Consider the following 21,799-nt stretch of genomic DNA (forward strand, 5'->3'; position numbering starts at 1 on the left):
TATTCTCCTGTTGGTCTTGCCAACATAAAAACAAAAACATTTGACACGATGTGCATCATAAACCAAATTAGCAGTGTTACAATCTGCTAATGGACGTAACTCCCAAAGTTTCCCAGTGACAGGATGCTTAAAGAATCTTGATTCGTCCACATGTGAACAGTATGGACAAAATCTACATTTCCGTGTCCCTCCCATAGGTGTAGATGCTGTTTGTGCAAACTTAAAATAACACAGCATCTGTCTCAAATTTTTCTTGTTCTTATAAACAAACTTGTGAGAAGGGCCTACTACCTTACTTGTTTCTTTATCCACTAACACAGACCATTTCTTATATATTATTTGTTTAACCAACGCAATGCCTTGAGTAAAAGAAAGAACTAACGGAAGGTAAGGTGGCCCCTGGGACGAACAATTGTTCACAGACATCATCTGTTCAGAATAATAGGGTGTCCCCCATATAGGACGTTCTCTACGAACTTTCCTAAATGCTTGAGCAATCTCAACAGTGGAATAACCCCTGTGCATAAAAGCATCTTTTAGATCCAATTCACATGAAAAACACGCTTCAACACCTGACAAGCGAGACACCCTCATACCCTGTCCTACTACAACACTGGAGAAAACATGATGTGGATGCATACTCCCTATATGTAAGAAGGCAGGTATATAACAATCCTTCCTATGCTCCTTGGTTCGATAATACTATTCACCATAGAGACTATCACATCTAAAAAAAAAATTAACAATGTCCATAGACATATTGAGGGTAAATCACAAAAAAGGACTACTACTGTTCAATTTATGATAAAATGAAGTCAAATCATGTTCATCACCCTTCCAACAAATAAAAATCTCATCGACAAATCGTCGATAGAAAACTACCTTCCCATCTTTCACATTCATAATATTCTGTTGTTCTCACTAACATCAGAAGAAGAAGAAGTCATTTGACCAAGAGTATCGTTGATCAGGACAAAAACAGAAGGAACCACCAGCCTCTTACCAAACAAGTCATTAAAGAAAATGTGGAATCTCAATTCAGAGACTTAGTCTGGAATATTTACAGGTATGATTTGACTTCACATGAACAGTCTTTGTTGCAAAGAGGACTTGGCTTTATACCTACTTCACATACAGATGTCAGGGAGTTATTACTTGAGCTACAGCTGTTTGCTCACAATTTAGCCTTGAAACTGTTCTATATGGACAGTAATGATAATATGCTTACTACTTTCAAAAAACCCAGTCAATTTGTACCATCATTTCAAAGTGTTTCAGAGTTTACATTTACATCCAGATATTGTAATACGCCCCTCGGATAATGGGGGTCTTACTGTTGTTTTAAACACAGATTATTATTTAAAGGAAATGAATGAAATGTTAGCAGACCGAACAATTTACACTATTATTCAGTTGAATGAAGTGTATAATATGAAACAAACAGATAGTGCTTTACTTGAGTGCTTTCAATTGGAAGCTTTACTTGAGTGCTTTCAATTGGAACTGTTAGATAAACAGTTGTTTGATTACTTTAAATGTTAAAGAACCTTTGATACCACAATTACATGGTCTTCTGAAGGGACATAAACATCCGACACCCCCCCCCCACCGTGAAACCCATTGTGGCTGGAGGGGGGTGGGTGACCGAACTTCTGTCCATATATCTTGATACACAATTGAGGGTTTTGAATTTATATCCATTTGTTTTAAAAGATGCACAACAGTTTTTGCAGGATCTGTACAGCTTTGTTAGTAAGTCATCCGAGTCTCCCTTTGAGATACTACCTACAATGGATGTAGTTTCACTCTTCACATGTATTCCCAATGATGAAGGTATCAGCATGGTGAAGAAGGTTATGCTTAGGCATGACAATTATAGCCCACAACATATTGACTTTATTTGTATGCTTTTAGAACTAGTTCTTGAACACAATCCCCGGATTCATGAAGCTTGCGCCAGGTGCAGGCATAGCATCGGCGTTCTAACACCAAATATGGCCGCCGAGCGATTCAGGTAAGAGCTGTTTCCACGTGCACTACATGCGCATGCTACGCCCGCACAACTCCCTGGCCCTATATGCTAATTACCCCATGTGCAGCAGTGTAGTATGCAAATGAAAGTATGTAGCGATTCCGGAAGTGGTGCAGGCGTACTGTAAGCATGTAGAAATGTAAACCGTAGAAAACGGTTTACATTTTTGCAAACATAAAATCGGAGCCATGACAGCAGACCAAACACATCTATTATATTGTTAGTATATGCCAATGGCTAAATATATAGCCATTGACATAAAAAAAACATGTACAAAATATAAAACTAACATTTAATATATATAGTCGCACTATCACGGGAAGCGCAGGGCAGCGATGCGCAAATGGGATCGCAAGGAATATATAAAAAGAGAATAAAACCGCAATGAAACACATCATGATTTCCCCATAATAGTCAATGGCAGGCATGCTGCACCATACTATGACGCAAGGGTTGCTAAGGTGCAGTGACAGTGTTATGCGCAGTAGCTAGGAATTAGGAGGCAATGCCATGCAAATGACAGGAGTAATAGTGAATCGCAGATTCCCCGCTGGTGTAATGATGCACCATGTGCCCTTGAGATAAAGATGACATCAAGAGAGGGGTGTGTTGCCATTGCTGTAAGCACATTAGAACATTGCTAAACCGGTTTGCCCCTAGCTAGGCAAAGCTGCAGGATAGGGGTGTGTTGAATTGGCCATAGCTATGCTTAGCAGAGAGTACACAAGGCAACAGAGTATGCATGTGAACGGAGACGTAAACCCGGTGAACGAGTATGCGTGGTGTGCACTGCAGCTGACTCAGGAAGGATACAGTAAAGAAATAAGGAAATGCTGCAGCAGTGAAATTGGAGTACAAATGACTAATTAACACTTAGGAGCCTACAGTGGGCCATTGACAACAGCTAATAAGGCTGCAAGCAGCTACCTGCAGAGCAGGAAAGGGGAGGGGCTGTACTGCAAAGAAAACAGTAAAGCGTCAAAGCAGAACAAAGCAGATTTGCAGTACATCAGCTACAAGGCACACTTTGCCATGACTGGGTAGGGAAAGTACAAAACAAGAAAGACGGCAGTTGGATGCATGCCTGATAATGGGAGGGGATCCAGGTTTAAAAGTGAATTAAACGGCAACAGATTTATCAAAGCAGGCAAGTTGATCTCCACAGTAAAGGCCCCACACTTGCAGTACTCATTGCAAAACCCATAATTAAGACACACTGCAGCTGGAATAGCTCATACACACCCACTGACATCAGCAGCATCCATAGCACAACACTATAAAGTATGAAAGCACGTCACACACATTTGTGTATTCCCATACACTCTGCACCAGTGGTGTATACAGACGGGGAAATTTTAGTATGTACATGTTATGGGCTGCCATAGCTTTGATCCACCAGCATGTGTTGGAGACTGAAGGTGGTGTGGAGGATGATGCACACAACCACCTCAGGCACCAGAGGAGGGAAAAAAAAAATAAAAAATAAATAAATAAAGAGTGTTCAGACCGAGGGTAACCTACCAGGGGCTACATGATCTGGAGATAGTAGAGCGTTACAGGGTGGACAGGGACATCCTACAGCAACTTGTAGAGCTGTGCTGACCACACCTCAGAGCCAGAACAAACAGAGGGGAACCCATCCAAGTGGATATGAAGGCATGTGTAAGCCTGAGAATACAAGCTACAGGTACCTTTCAAAGACCAACTGGGGATATCACGGGGATCTCACAGGCATCAGCATCCAGGGTACTACACCAGTTCCTGGATGCCATGTTACCACATGCCAATGAGCACATATACTTCCCTCGAACGCAGGAGGAGTTGGCCAGCAATATACGTCTCTTCCACCATGTAGCATAACACCCGGAGCTACTGGGTGCAATACACTGCATGCACATACACATCAAGTCACCACTGGGTGAGCAGGGTAGGTGATACATAAACCACAAGGGATACCCCTCCATCAACTGCCAGGCCGTGTGCAATGCCCAGGGCATTATCATGGATGTGTGTGCTGGCAGCCCTGGAAGCTATCATGACTCCCACATCTGGCATGCCTCTCAGCTATATCAGTTATTTGCCAGGGGGGACATCCCAAATGGCCACCTGGTGTGGGATGCTGGCTATGCACTGGAACCGTGGATGATAACTCCCCATCAGAAATGTACACACACCCATGCTGGAATGCCATAATGAGGCACAAGCACAAACCAGAATCATCATAGAGCGTGTGTTTGGGATGCTGAAAGCACGGTTTCATTGCTTGGACATATCTGGTGGAGCCTTGCAGTACTCTCCAGGCACGTGTGCCCACATCTTCATAGTGTGTGCCATGCTACACAATATGGTCCTGCAGAAACAGCTGTAGCAGGGACAGAATGGTGAAGGCCCTCACAGCCCACCACCATTGCCAAGGGCCCCACAGGCACAGAGGAACTCAGACCACTAACACCCTGAACCAGCCCAGTAGGCAGATGGAGGCATGCCCAGTATGCCCATGCCTTGGCAAAGAGGGAAATGTATAGCACACACACTGACAGTGCAGGCAGCTAGGGACCGACACCTTTCGCCACTTGCACACACAGAGAAAATGGATGGCACACACACAAGACTACCTGTAAATTGTCATGTATAGGCAGTCTACTGTGTGCATCCAACATAGGCAGCCCTCAACTATTGCACACACAACTGCCATTGGCACAAGGTAAGTCAACACCTGAACAGTAAATTAAGCTATCAGCATATGCAGATACTGTATGCATAGATTCATAGGTAGGTACTTGGCCAACTGCCAGAGGCCATTCATAAGCCCAGCCAAAATGCGTCAGCTTTTGCCACCCCATTGATTCATTAACTGCCCCTTTGTGGAGCAGAGCCAATGGCAGGATCCCTGGGGTGCATCTACTGCTCCCCAGCCACTCTTCAAGGTTTCTCTTGCAGAGTGTAAAGTGAGGGGCTCTGTATAATGTAGTTAGGGATGTGGTTCCAAAGTATGGGGAGTGTCTGTGACAGGAATCTGTCCCTCCAGCATCTTCCAGTTATTGTTGTGGCAAGGTTCAGCTCACTACAGTGTGTGGTTCACTGACATGGATTCCCATAGGTGGAGCATATCCATCAAGCCTGAGTTCAACATGGCTGTGTTGGCCAGAGGAAATCATCTCTGAGTAAACGAGATGCCACTGAGTAAATCAGGAGTTTATTCAGTCTGGCTGCATAGGCCATATATTGGAGGCCAGTATTACCCTTGGCGAGGTACATTTGTGGACCTCCCAGCTGTTGAAAGTGTCTTCTGAGGTACATCCCACATGGGTTATTATACCCTATGATGGGACTGATGAGTGAGGAGTAAAGAGGCACTATAACCCCAGTATGTCTAGATGGGAATCCTTTAGTAATCAGATGGCCTACATAGAAGGATGTCTTAACTACTGTGGAGATATGATTTCCAAAGGGGAGATCATTATTTACCCTAGCCCCCAGATACCCCATTACCTCATCCGTATTAAAGTGGCTGCCACTTATGTGTTAATATGTGGGTGCTTAATATTCCACAATGGAATGACCATGCAGTTAGTGGCACTTGGCTGGAGGCAGTGACGTTGACACGTTGTGACGTTCTCTGTGAGACCCCATTGAGGGATGTCTGTGTCATCTGGACTATCAATCATGGCTCCCAGTTCACAGTCATTGCCAAACATGGTGTGCCATAGTCCACCTGTGTTTACCTGTACCTCCGAGACGTATATGCCAAACAGTAGGGCTCGCAGGACTGAGTCCTGTGGGACACCAGTCGTGACTGGTCAAGAGTTGGACCTGGAGACCGCTAGTCATACCATGTGGGTTGTGTGTGTAAGCCCATTGGCAACCCAACCTGTGATGTATGCGTGTATGTACAGGCTGGTGTGTTTATCAAAAAATACCTCAGTGGGGCATGGTGTCAAAAGCCTTGGCGAGGTCCAGGTAGTATGTGTGAACCACCTCCCCCATCTTCTAACGCCTTGGTGACTGTATGTAAGACGTCAAACAGGTTCAGTAGGCATGAACTGCACTCAACCAAGATGGCCTGGGTTGGGTCACATATTCGGAGGTTACCAATGCCTTTGTTAATGAGTGCCATGAGGATGCGAACCATACCATTGCAGACCAGGCTAGTCAGGTGTATGGGGTGGTAGTTACCATGTTCAGTTGTGATTCTACCTTGATGGAGTGGAATAACCATTGCCACGTGCCACTGTATGGGCATGTAGCCTATGGAGAGGCTGAGGTTGGAAAGCTTAATTAGGTGGGGGGCCAGGTTATCTTGCACAGTTTGCAAGATGCAATCTGGGACAACATCTGCCTCCATTGATGCTGTGTTCTGCTGTTAGAGAGGGCCATTTCCACCTGTATCTCTCTGATGTGTGGGATACTGTACCTTTCAGGTAGTGTTGTGGGCTCTTTAGGGGGTGAAGTATGCACTGGATGCATCTGCAAGGATGTTGACGATTTCGGTAGGGTCAGCATATTTTTTGCTATATTTCACCGGCACAGTGCAAATCTGTGCGTCACCACTTATATCCTTGACATAGCCAAAGAAGGTTTTGTGGTTATCTTTCGAATCCTTGCATATTCTCCTGCTGATGTTAGCCATGGATGATGTCATGAGGGACCTATGTATCATACTAATAGCGGTCACGGATGTTTGCCCTTTGTGGGATTTGCCGTTTGTCTGGAACACTGTCCTACATCTGTAGTATAGCCTATTTATTGCAGCGGTCCACCAGACTGGTGTCCTTGTCTAGGAGGAGTGAGTCTTGGTTTACCAGTGATGGCATGATCCATACATCTGTGTAGGTGCTTTTTGACTGCATTTGTAAATCTGTCTGTATCTTGAGCAGTGTTTCCCCTTAGTGTGGGGGCTGTGAAACACTCCTGTCACTAGCAATGTAAATTTAACTGTAGGAAATGTATACACTGTGGTATCTGTGGGTGGGGGAGATGCTTGGGTGTGGAAACATTGAATAGTGCATAGTCAGATCTAACCAGTGACAGGTTAACCATCGCTTTGGTGCACCTGTTGCCCATGTTGGCGATGCCCGCTTCTAGTAGTTTCCACCACTCGTTAGGGAGGTTACCAACTGATACAGGGCATATGAGGTGATAAATTCCAGGAAGCGCTGGGCCTGGAAGTGAGTACGGGAGTACGTTTCCTAGTTAATGGTATGGTAGTTGACATCGACCAATGCCAGGGTGTGCGTTAGGACTGTCATGTTCTCCACTGTCTCCACATAGGCGGAGTGGTGGTCCTGGGTCATGGAGAGTGATCCGTAGCAGACCACAGTTTACATTGCAGTTGTGGCTGATGTTAACTGCACATGGATGATCTCAGAGGTATCATGCTGCCCCCACTAACCTGGAGGTGTAGCTATCCCTGATGAATATGGATACAGCCCCTCCATGTCTGTGTCAGTCCATGTTCTGTGGCTGAAATGTGTGGTATGGGTTGTAGTCTAGTAGTGCTGGTGTGCTCTCAGGAGCCTTAAGACAGATCTCAGTTACTGCACATATGTTGATGCTGTCCATCCTGAGGAGTGCTGTGAGTGCATGCATGTTGTGATCACGACCCCTGGTGTTGAGCAGCATAACCCTCAATGAATCGCCTATTGTGCCATTTACGGAGCTAGAATTAACATTCGAGACTCCCCTAAACAAGGCACCATGGGGGCCAGTATTCCAAAGCTTAAGGCTGACACATAGGCTGGTATGGTATCGTTTCACGCTTGTTTCTCATCTCTCCTGTAGGTAACCTACTGGTAAGCAATAGAAAGCCTTAAACTTGTACAAGTCTTCTAGCTTCCAAGATAGGCTTTTGAAGTGACTAAGTATCAGTGTTCTGTATGTTCTTGCAGTCCTTAACTGTTTCCTGACTACATGGTGATTTCTCACTGTATATTGTGATTTGAAGGTCTGTTTATTCGCATATTATGGCTATGATGGCCTGCACTATAGAGGTTCACAGATAGCATACTACCTATCTGCCCAAGGGCAATTAGAAGCATAGCTACAGTGTGTTGGCTTTCTACGCACCATTGTTGAAGTAACTGAGCCTCTGTCAAGCATAGCTAATGAAGCAATTCCAGGCAGAGTTGCTGGAAGTTGTTGAAGACTGGGGTTGTGGAGGGTGATAGGGGTACTTAGTGATCTAAAGAGGGCATGTTAATGTGACAATTCAACACCATTCAATTCCCCCATCAGATCTCGCAGCTATCAAACTGGACAGGCTCCCCACTCCCTGCCTGTATGATTCTGGGACACATGATCCCAGGGGTGTATATTCTGTTACCCATTTACACAACAAGGTTTCCCGTGAAGTGTGTCAGTGAGGGGCTACGACTAATGTAGTTAGGAGTGTAATGTATTGTCTCACAGTACATTTATTATATGTTATTTCAAGAGTATGTGAAGCTCAGTGAGTTTGGGGGCCTCCGCCCTTTGCTTAGCCAAGCGTACATATAGAAATAATCTAAACAGGAAATCGGCGGAAACAATGTTAATGTCAACAGTGTAATGGTTACAGAATCTGCATAGTATCTGCGCATTTGAGGTTCCAGTCCCGATAAAGGCAGGGATGTTTATCATGTTCAAAAGTATACCTTAACCACAGCTTGCATATATAGGTAGTAATCGTCTGTATAATAAACATTCAAAACACCAATATAAACCCATGTGTGCTGGAGAGTACAGTCTGCAATAAACGTAATGTTGTATCAGCACATAGTGAGATGTTACTTCACTGATGTGTACATATCGTGAGTAGTTAGCGGATGTGGCCGTGTTTGCGCGCACAGGTTATACTTTACAATGTTTAACTATGTTTAACCGCTGCTATGTCACACAAACACTTTTAAACATGCTTACAACTGCTTAAATGAGCCTTATTCTGGAGTAAAAAACATTTATAAAGGATCACAGGTTTTGAACCCTGGATCATGCACACCATAGTCATGTGACTTACCACTAAGCCATCTGAGGTGTATACATTTTCATGGTCTTGAGACTACACCTTATACCATATGCATTTCACTGTAATGATCACAAATGGGAAAGTCACTTTGTGTACATACGTACAGTACATTGTAATGTACTATAGTATGTGAATCAGCACATTCCAGTCTACATATGTATTACTGTTAGAAATTAATATGAAATATATATATATATATATATATATATATATATATATATATATATATATATATATATATATATATATATATATATATATATACACACACACACATATATATATATATATATATATATACATGCATGCATGTCAGTGATGTCTGCACATATATTATACAGTTACATCAATATATATATATATATATATATATACATACACACACATATATATATATATATATATATACATGCATGTCAGTGATGTCTACACATATATTATACAGTTACATCAATAGCCATATATATATATATATATATATATATATATATATATATATATATATATATATATATAAAAACATCTATGAACACACTTGGGACACAGAAGCACTCCAAAGGAATTGGAGTGTACACAAAACACATGCAGCTCTGGTATTGACTGGTATAACCTTGAAATTATATACGCAGTAAACCCTGCTAGGTGTTCTGTTTGCTCCCAGCCAAGTTAGCCAGCAGCATACCCCCTTGTTCCTTTATCTCTTCTCCCCCCCTTGCCTAGACCCCTACTTATCTTGATCTCATTCTCCCCTTAGTCTAGCTCAGTCCCTTGGAGCCCTGGTGTATTTCAGTGCACTTCTACTTTTGTCTACTAGATGTCACCCTTTCCCCACCAATATCTAATTCACTAATATCTACTTCTATTTCACTTGCCCTTACTTTTCCTATTAAATTCCCATCCTTTCTCTTCTTCTCAGTCCACTCCTATCCACTATTCCTAGGCCACCTCCACTTACCTTTGTGTTAGTCAGCATTCACTGATAGTTTTTCCATTCTCTACTTGTGTATCCCGCTACGTTCGCCCTGCGGGCTCACTCCGCTCCCCTACCCTGCCCCCAATTCCCACCCACCCCCAGTACCTCTAGCCTTATACCCTCTTAACCACACCCCTTTACCAATCAACCACTCATTGAATCACTCCTAGCCACACCCCATATCTAGACATCACCTCCCCTTATTTATAAATCCTCTCCCTTCCCACCTACTCTATCTTCCCAAGCCAATACCTACTCTTCTCCCTACATATATACTACACTTTCTTCTACCATGCCTTACAAATACCAATGTTTTCATACCCTCTTACTCCTGATTACTCTCAACATAGCTTACCTCTTAACCTCCTATGAAAAACCACTCCTATCTCCTCTTATCATCCCTTCCAAACAAACCCTAATACCTTTTCCTGCTCTTTCTACAACCTTCCCAAATGCCACCATTAAACCTAGTTTCTTTCAAGCCAAATATCATTGACTAAATCATATTAAATACTCCATCTTAGGCAATAAAAAATTACTTTACCAATATTGCAAACCTCCCCAAGATTACAATTTCAAATTTCTCCATTAGAGAAATTACTCATTAAAAGATGGAGACATCCACCCCAACCCTGGCCCAAGCCCTACACCAACCCCCTTAAACTACAATCTTTACCATAAGGTCCCATTACCAACAACCAGTCCCTCCAAATCACTCTCAATAGCCCATCTCAACATACGTAGTATATGTAACAAAATACCACAAGTTCATGCCCTTTTGGATGTCCAGCAATTTGATATTCTCTGCTTAACCGAAACATGGCTTAAACCCAAAATAAAAGATACAGAAATTATCCCCCCAGGCTATAGCATCATTCGACAAGACCGTTTGAATAAAAAAGGTGGAGGGGTTGCAATTATATATAAAACAGGACTGCAAATCAGCAAAATTAATTATAACCTACCCTCTGATAACAGCACTGAATTAATTATTAACAAACTGATGCTTAACTCCCATAGTTTACATCATCTGCTCCTACCTTCCCCCAGGTAAAAATCTGACTATATTAGAAGACCTCCTAAATTGGCTTTCCACTAATCTCCCTCAAGAAACAATTCTACTAGGAGATGTTAATATTGACTGGAATTTATGTAATAACACCAATCCTTCTTCCCTTATTAACCTCTATGGCTTTTCACAGGCTATAAACACTCCAACCAGAATAAACAAATGTAACAATAAAAAAAATCTTAGACTGGATTTTAACAAATTGTCCACAACAAAACTATACAACAGGAACCCTCCCAGATGACCTTAGTGACCACTCTCTCATATATATTATCAGACATAAAACATGCTTAAATATCCCCTATTCAGTCAGAGCCATCCGCAGCAAAAAACACCTTGACCATGAACTGTTTCTAACCGAACTTAAACAATGTAACTGGTCTCCCCTACAGTCTCTCCCTATAGATGAAGCTGTTAACTACTTTAATAACACCTTCCTAGCAGTCCAAGACCAACATGTCCCAATCCGTTCCATAAGAATGAAAAATAAACCAGCTCCATGGCTCTCAAATCATACTAGGAAACTTATCCACAATAGAAACAAATCTTGGGTTAAATGGCAGTCCACAAAGAATACAACTGATCACCAAACCTTTAAACAACAAAGAAATATTACAAAAAAGCTATCCTACAGGACAAAAGGAACTTTTATATACAACTACAACAAACATCCCTTCAACAACCACAAAAATTCTGGTCTACTATTAACACACTACTATCCCCAGGCAGAATTGAATCACCCAATCCATTAGGCTCTAACCCAGACTGTCCAATGCAAACAGCTAACGCCTTTAATTCTTTTTTTTACTACCACTATACTAAAACTAGCTAATCACCAAAGCCCAGATACTTCTAACTTGCCCAGACCAAGCTCTACTCCTCACCCTTTTCACTTAGAACCTATACCTACCTCCTATATCTCCTCTCTACTTCAAAAACTAAAACCTAACACCCCCTCAGCTGACCAACTACCAGCCGAATACCTCAAAATAGGAGCCAAAGCCATTGCCTACCCAATCTCTATATTAATCAATAGAACCTTAAAAGAAGGCTTAATCCCATCAATCTGGAAAATCTCATATATTATTCCTCTTCACAAAGGTGGTGACTACTGAAGTCTCTAACGTTCATCCCATAGCTCTACTCTCCCCACTTGCTAAAATTATGGAGAAATGTATCCATAAACAACTTATTACCCACCTACTCCACCATCAGCTCCTAGCTAACTGTCAACATGGTTTTCGGCCATTTCATAGTACCACCACAGCCTTACTATCCTTTACTAACTGTATCAACAATAATTGTAACAATAATACTTTATCCTCTGCTTTCTTTGTAGACCTATCTAAAGCCTTCGACATGGTTAATCATCAACTTCTCCTCCACCTACTGAAGTCCCTCTCCTTCGACCATTCTGCCATGAACTGGTTCACATTCTATCTGGACAACCGAAAACAAGCAGTTCTCTGGCAAAACCATCTTTCTGACCTTCTTCCTACCTCTCTAGGTGTCCCACAAGGCTCTATTTTAGGTCCACTACTGTTTTCCATCTTCATAAATGACCTTCATCTCTCCATTCCACAGTCTACCTGTATCCAATATGCCGATGACTCTACTATCATTTGTTCTGCCTCATCTCAAACTGATCTTCATTCTCACACACAAAAAGCCTTCTCTACTATTGAAAAATGGTTCTCTAACCACTGTCTTCTCCTTAACCCTAAAAAACCAAACTACTGCTCTTTACTCCATCTCATCTATCACCCCCTCTCCATTTTACACTTACATCTGACAATGGTACCGTTATCTCTCCTGACCCCACTACCAAATTTCTAGGAATTACTATTGACACTCAACTAAAGTTTGACTCTCAGATAAATTCTACAATTAAATCTACTAATAAAAAGCTTGGATCCCTTTATCACATTAAACCTTTCCTGACACCAGTAGCCAGAGCCACAATAGCTAGAACTCACTTAATCTCTACCCTGTTATATGCTTCCCCCATATATACCAATCTTTCTAAACATAATCTTAACAATCTGACTAGATCATACAATAATATTGCTAGATTTGCGACCAACTCTCCTTATAGGACCCACCACTGTCAGAATCTAAAACAGCTAGGTTGGCTTGAATTACCACTACTACTACAATTTAACCAACTTATAATCACCCACAAAACCCTTCACCAACCTAATAATACCCCAATTCTCTCTACCCTTATAAGACCTTATAATAACTTGAAGAATCTGCTCTCTGCCAACAAAATGTTGATACACACTTCCTTCTCAAATAACTTAGCAGGTAAATCTTTATTTTCAAACTCAGTGGGTAAAATATGGAATCAACTACCAAATGACCTGACTACCCTCACCTCTCTCCCACTATTTAAAACCAAACTAAAACTCTTTCTCTCCAATCACTGGTTATGCTCTTGTAACAACACTGACTAACCTTTTTCTTTTACTTACTACCTGACACTAACAAAATTTTATTTTCTACCATAAATCTCTACTTCTGATCATTTTATTATAACTAACCCTCCTCCTCAGTCTTTGCACTCTCTTCCCTGAGAATTACTTTTGATCTATAATCCTATTAACCTTTTGTTTCTGTCTTATTCTTACTTTTGCTAACTCTAGAACTATTACTATAGACTGAGGGGCAATAGAGTTTAATAAATCAGCAGCAATGGGAATCCTGGAAGCTGGCCGCGGTGTTGTGAGTGCACGAATGCTGTGTTTGATTGGAGGTTTTTTGATGTTTGTGCAGTGTTCTTGCTGGTATGCAGTGATTTAGCACATATACATATTATTTTTCAGCTGAGTTCGTAAGTGAGTTATTAAGTAAAAAGATTGAGTATTTTCTGTATTGCACATCTATGCCAATGAAGATTCATATTAAAAAGATTATGTATTTTAAATTGGGACTATCTGGTGATTAATTAGAGAGAAGACTGGAGCACTACAGGAGAATAGGTAGTGTATGCATGTATGTTGTTGAGATGAGAATTATGGAGCACACTCATATTGACATTGATATGAATCTTTTTTTGCATGGGACGTGTTTGACGAGAAATTTAAATACACTGACAAGAGGAAGTCATTATAATTTTTTTTTAAATTATTTATGTTAGTTATTTGTTTTTGTTTTTTTAGCAGTGGTGTCCTTTTAAATTTGCAGTTTTTGTGATAGATTAGGTGTTTTTGTTGCAGCAGTTTTATAGCTGCTGATTACTAGAGAGGCAAACATGACCATTGCTAGCTGAGAGCAGAACTTTTGCCTTAAGAAAGAAGTTTATGTAAATGCACTCTAACTGATGAAATGAAATCTCTACTGCACTCATTTATGGGCTTGAAATGTTTTAACTTAAATGTTTTTGTATTCATCACTGCAATTCTTCTAGCTGCAGCACTTTTTGTTTGCTTTATTATATTTGTTGTTCATTGCTAACTTCTAATGCTTATTTCTTTAAAACTGATTTTTTATGACCGAAAATAGTGAGAGTAAAGAAAAAAAATTTAAAGAGAATTGAGGTGTTTTTCGAAATTTATTTTTAAAAAGGGATAGAGATTAGACTGGGAGTAGTTTTTTGTACCATGCAGGTCGGATTTGTAGGTGGGTATTTATACTTGAACAGTCCATGCATTTTCAGTTGAATTTCCCCATGATTTTATAAGCATTGATTGAACCATATTGGACATATTGAGAGATATATGTACATTATACCAATAAGTTGTGTAATTTTGCACAAATACATCATAAGCCAGGTTTTTTCAAAGCCTTGTGTCACTTAAAATTGGTTGTTTGGACATTGTATTTTGTTTATAGTGGTTACATAGTATTTGCTTATAGTGGTTGTTTGGTTTTCATAATTGCTTAAAGGACTCATGAATCAGATTTTTTTAAAAATGGTCAGTTTTAGTGTGTTAATTATATTATAACCGAAATGTTTACGAGAATTTATAATTTGATATATTAATAAAATTATAATAAAGAATTAAAAAAATAAATAAAATTAAAAAAAATGTTAGGAGTTTGGAAAAAAATTTGGGTAGTAGTTTTTGAGTTGATCAAACTTGGCTTTGTGGTGGATTATAACTTTAGTGAGGCCAGAGATTTGAGACACCATATAAAGTCTATACAGTTACAGGTGGTTGAGTGTTGGTGCATGACTTGGGTGATCATGTGGTCGTCATGGGGAGTGGGTCTCTTTCTCCTTCAAGCATGCTGGTGCTGTTAGGATGTTCTTTATAGGTCTTTGAGAGAAGAGATTGTAAATCATTGCACAGAAGGTCAAGATTCAATTATTTAATGTATCAAATTCTTCAATTCACCAGTAATACAGCCAGGTTGTTCTCTTGGATCTGGGGCGGTTGCTACAGACAGATGTATTTGGCCCCAGAACTCCGGTGATCAGCAGCCTGATCCTGATTCCCCGCTCCCTGAAAAAGTCACCTAGCCTCCAGCTTCCCTTTTTTTTTTTTTTTTTTAGCCTCCCTCCCGTGTGGGCCTTTTATAATAAATCTCAACAAAAGCGTTCTGTCTTTTGTGCAGAAAATCTCAGTAAAGTAGCTCCTGTTTGATGCTTTTGATGTGTTACTTGTCTACATATTATATTTGTAGCCTAGACCATTTCTGTTGACTCAATGCGGCCCCTGCAGCTGAAAAGGTTGGACACCCCTGCTATAGACAAATGTCATTGCCTAATTTTGTTTTCCTTGCATTGTCTCACAATGGTGTTTTTAAAATGTCTGTTGCTACAAATGTAAAATCTAAATGTTATGGAATGTTTTTGTATATTTTTATTATGCTGTGTAACTGGAGCTTTTCTCCCTGGGCCTCCACTGAAAATGGACATGTATCCAGTTGGACTAGCCCGGTCAACAAATGTAAAATAAAATAAAAATAAAATATTATAACAATTAATATTAACCTAATTCACCACAGAAAGGGTGGTTGTTGTGTATATGAAGATTGGGGTGGGGGAGGAATGATGGGTAATGCAATCATGCCTCAAGGAGGGCCTGGGTCGGATGTCCAATAAGTGAACTGGAGGGATATACATGGAATATGGGGACAATATAAAAAGGACACCAAACAAGAACATTTCGCATTCATAATACACCCTGTCATGTCACATTGCAACACCTAATTTCACAAACATATGAACATTAACATGTATCAGATATATGTACACCAACTGACTGTCACATTAGTTTTCAGTAGCGAGGAATGCCTGTAGGAAGATGTATATTCTAAACACCATAGCATTTGTACATATCTCAGATGCCTTGGTGGTAAAGTCAGTGACTGTGGTGTTCATGGTCCCAGGTTCAAGACTTGCAAGGGCTGTTAAGTTATTTTGAGGGCCAGAATAAGGGCTGTTGGATGCAGGTGGATTAAAGCACTCTTAAGCAGGTTTCCAAGGGTAAGCGGTGCTGAAACACGGTAAACAGAGAAGCGCTTCACAGGTTTAACCTTTGCTTAACATCACGCAGACCACGGGCAAACTTGCTTACAACCGCGTAAATGTGCGTTATTTACACTTTCCCTACCAGTGCCTACTCTGAGAGGTAAAATCATAACACCTTCCAGGATTAGACCCTGCAACCATGTACTCCATCCTCAGAGTAACCTAACACTAAGCTACCTGGGATGTACCTATCCCAGTTGTGTATGCAGACAGGTTAAAACACAAAAGGGAGGAATATGTTGAAATAGAACAACCCGCCATGTACCCAATTAAAGGTGTATGCTTTATACATATATATATATATATATATATATATATATATATATATATATATATATGTGTGTGTGTGTGTGTATGTACAGAGAGAGATACATAGAGACTTGTCAATATATACAGGTCTACATATACATGTAGAGATATAGATAGGTTAAAAACATCTACACAGCTACAGAGGTACAGATAAATGTATGCAATAATATATATATATATATATATATATAGATATATATATACATACATATATACATACACATGCACACCCACACACACATCTACATATCTATACATACATATATATATATATATATACACACACACACACACACACACACACGTCTGTAGACAGCATCCAAAGTGCTCATATCTGAATATAACATGGACCATAGCAATCACACATTCCCCCAAACAATATGAACATAACATATGAAGAGTATATGCCAATACACTATTACAAATATGTTCTATGGACACAGTCACCAACACAACTGCAATGACTGCAAATATCCATGACAGAAATACACAGACAGCTTTCATTTTGCAAAACATTATGACATTCCGATGTATTGCCAAAAGGAATCAAGGACTAACAGTACCTGCATGCTATACAGGAAGCATTTAACAGTGCCTTAATGAATCAGTCTGCAATTACCATAGTATTAGTCCACTAAGGGATAGGTGTTCACATAGGGAAAGAACACCCACACACATATAGACGTTGTATAAAAGGGGTTCCTACACACCTGCATGTGCTATGTACACCCACCAACATCTACCCCACAACCAAAATAATTACATCAATACATACTGTCATACCATAACCAATTATTCAAATACTGTACAACATTTGCTGAAACCTTAACATACTTGGACACAGACACATTAACATGGCCCTATGTGAAATGGTTGCTGTTATACAATTGAACAGCTGCTGATGTAACAGGGTTTGTATGAACTAATCCCGTTTGAGGGTTGAAAGGTTCGTACACCAGGAAGTGTTACCAAGTATCAGCACAGTATGATACACAGTAACACCAAACTAAACATGTCTGGCAAGCACACTGTAAACCCCCTAACATTATATGCATAGCTATGCAGCCTTGATGGTCAGACAACCTGGCCAGACTGAAACATATGCAGAAGTATTGGGTACAGACAAACCCTGCACAAGTAGCAATGTTCAGAAATGTAACAGCAGTACTCACATTTAGACCAAATCCTCTAGGCATTACACACAATATATTGCTGTTCATCTCCATACAGCTGTTGCAATAGATTCCAAACACTTCCACGCCGTCTTCCTCACAAGTAAGGCAACGGGACAACGTCCACGTGGAATACTCAATTATACTCCACTGTAGCCATGGTATTGGCTAAGGCAGTAGCAGTGCAGCTGATGTGCATGTAATTAGCTACTTAGGAACACCAATTGGTTATCGGGATAGCACATGTTACTGATCTGTAACTATAAAAGGTTGCCTTGTCACACATTCAAACCATCTGTACGTGTAGGACAGTACAAAACACTGAAAGATGAACTGAAAATGAGTATTATACTAGACAATAACACCTCCAATTACTAAGAAGGTATGTATAACATGTAGTATGTCTGTGTATGTAGTACCGGTTCTGTAAGAATTACGATGTAATAAATGCATATAATAGAAATAGCTATCTTGTAGTGATGTATTGTTGAGCAGCAGTAATGCTTGTAGTATTCTGTGTGTGTACTGCTGTAGGTCACATGGCAAACTCCGCAGACAGCACAAGTGATGGTATGTGCTTGGCACCCACCGATTCGCTTCCAGCTACTGTCAGTGTCAGGATTGGTCCAACAAGTATGTGCTATAACTGGGGATAGTATATCCAGAAACAACAGGAGAAGACCACCACAAAATAGATGTAAAACATGCACAAAATTTATTCCAAATGTAAAATAAGCGCTTTTGCATGCTGCCAGGCACGCTTCATCAGATTTTAAAACCAACTGATTTCAAGATGTATATATACACCCATTAGATCACAATTTAGTTAATTAACACATTCAATTAATCAATAGAATCATCAGAGTTTATTAGCCCGTTGTGACTTCCAGGTTGCTAATTCCTTCAGTTTGTAAAATATTTTCACATCATATAGAAAACTTGCTCACAATCATATTCCATATTCTATTAATCAATTAAGTTATGATACTAACCTAATTTCCTACTCAATAATAAAGTAAGAATACTTGTATACAATCAATTGCATATATATACATATATATATATATATATATATATATATATATACCATGTTGATAAACTAAATAAAGATAGAAATAAAAAAGAAAATGAAAGTGCACATAATGAAATAAAATGGAATAAAATAGAGTAAAATGGAAATCCTCATAAGTATACTATATGAGTGTAGTATTATAAGCAAAATAACATGGTTGCTTAGTTAAATACCACTGTCTGTCTTCCATCTATCTACGTGCAGCCAACACAGATTTGATGCTGACAGATTGGTTGAGACCTGGTTCTAAATGTGCTCTCAATCTAAAAATCCAGCATAATTCCAGCGACTCCAAATAATTCATCCTATCACCACCCCGCTTATTATCAATAACCATTTGCAAAACTCTGAACTTAAAAGCATGGTCTGTATGCACTGCAATATGCTTGGCTAATGCATTAAGTCGATTCATTTTCCTAATATCATATATATGATTGTACATCCTGTCTTTTAACTTTCTAGAGGTCATACCTGCATAAAACGCTGTGCATTTCGTGCACGTAGCCAGGTAGACAAGGTTCATGCTATTACAAGTTGCATGGAATTTAGGTGTAAATGTATATTCTAAAGATGGATGGAAAAAATGCTGTTGGCCAACAATATATCTGCACATATTGCATTTGTTACATGGGAAAGTACCGGCCTGTGGTAATTCCCTGTGTGTCCCCTTCTTGTTCTGTGTTCGTTCTCTCTACACAGAGCAATCTTTTAAGATTCTTGCTATTCCTATATGTAAAGCCTGGTGTTTCTCCTACTAATCAAGAAATAGTAGGGTCCACAATCAGGACATCCTAGTTCTTCTTTATAACATCAACTACTCTCTTATTATCATTTGTGTATCTAGTTATAAAAGCTATCTTAACACAATCAGAACTGTCTATATAGTCACTACAAACTTTCCTGGATCTACTAGGTACAATACGATGTCTAGTCCCATTGTAATCTGGCAAGTTTAGGACCGACCTCTTCATTGCCCTTGTCAAGGTATGCGTATAGCCTCTCTCCTGAAATAACCTTTCCATTATTTCAAGTTGTTCGTGCATATCAAAATCATTCTTACAGATATTAATAATCCTTGTATACTGGCTTCTTACTATATTTGAAAATACAAACCAGAGGTGCATGCTGCTATAATGTAACAATGCGTTCTTCCAACATGGCTTTCTAAAAAGGAAGGTTGAAATCTGACCCAATTGGTCTTTGGAGATAGTTATATCCAGAAAATCAATTTTTTGGTATTACGACTCCATGGTGAAACTTAAAAAATCAGTAGTGGTCTCTAAATAGTTTATAAAACTCTTCAGCATATCCATGCTATCATTCCAGACAATGAGTATATCATCCATGAATCGTCTGTAGAAAAGCATGTGTGGATAGAATGCACTGTTATATAGAAAAGTCTTCTCCCAATAATGCATAACTAAGTTTGCATAAGAATTTGCACATGGGGTGCCCATAGCGACGCCCCATTTCTGTATATACAGTGCTTCCTGAAACATGAACACATTATTGGAGAGTATCTAGTAAAGTACAGATAAGCAACTGCAATTCATTGCTAAAGCCTTCTGTTGTATTCAATATGTCTCTAATGGCTTCAACCCCATAATCATTTGGGATTGAGGTAAATAAATTCCTGACATCCAGGGTGGCCAGTATACAGGGAGAGGGGAATGCTCGTTGTGCTGTTAAGCTAGTTAGCTCTTCTATCAACTGATATGTATCCTTCAAGATAGTAGGGATACTCCTAGTCAAAGGTCCTAATATTGTTTCTAAATAATTAGAGATGCTCTCTGTCACCCATCCCTCACCAGCTACAATCGGTCGCATTGGGGGGGGGGGGTGTAACATTCTTATGTACCTTTGGTAGGCCTTTTATATAAGGAATCAATGGGAAATCAACCATGAAATAATTGTAAAGTTCTTGGGTGATCTGTCTACACATTAGCAGGTCATATAAGTCATCATAAACTTTCCTTACTATTCTTGCAAAAATACCTTGGTTTATCTCGACATAAGTATTGGTATCCTTGAGCATCTCTAACATAGCAGCATTATAAGCACAAGTGTCCTACACCCCCTCCCTTGTCAGCAGGTTTTATAGTCACTTCAGGATTTTGGGACAAATATATCAAGGACTGTCGTTCTCCCTTGTTTAGATTAAAATATAAACATTTGCGTGTTGGCTGCAAAAAATACGAGTAAAAGTCTTTCTCACACATGCGTATAAAACATTCCACATTGGCAGGCAAATTAGGTGAGAAAGTACTTAACGTTTAAATCTATTAACAGGCTGAGTTCCTGACTGATAATTGGCATCAAACAACAATCTCAATGCAATAGTACGTCCAAAGAGTCTTAAATCAGTCAATAATTCACTAAGACTGCTACCTTGCGAAGGGTTGAAAGAAAGTCCTTTTTTTAGTAACGAATAATCAGTTTGATTTAATTCATAGCTTGAAAAGTTGAATACAAGCTGATTTAGTTCCTGGTTCGTCATCTTACCTCTACGTTTTCTCCTGAGAAATTGCATTTTCTCCGTCCCCGACTGTTTGACCTGGTTTTCAATGTTCCCCGGTACTGCATGGGGAAGGGTAAAAAATGTTCCAAGCTCCTGCCTGGAATTTTAGGTCTGGCCCCCATCGTATTGGAGTCTCTTACATTAGTTAGGGCCTGCTGATTCAGCGGTGGAG

Source organism: Protopterus annectens, chromosome 1.part2, assembly GCF_019279795.1.
Source record: "Protopterus annectens isolate FY-2018-M chromosome 1.part2, PAN1.0, whole genome shotgun sequence".
NCBI classification, from domain to species: Eukaryota; Metazoa; Chordata; order Ceratodontiformes; family Protopteridae; genus Protopterus; species Protopterus annectens.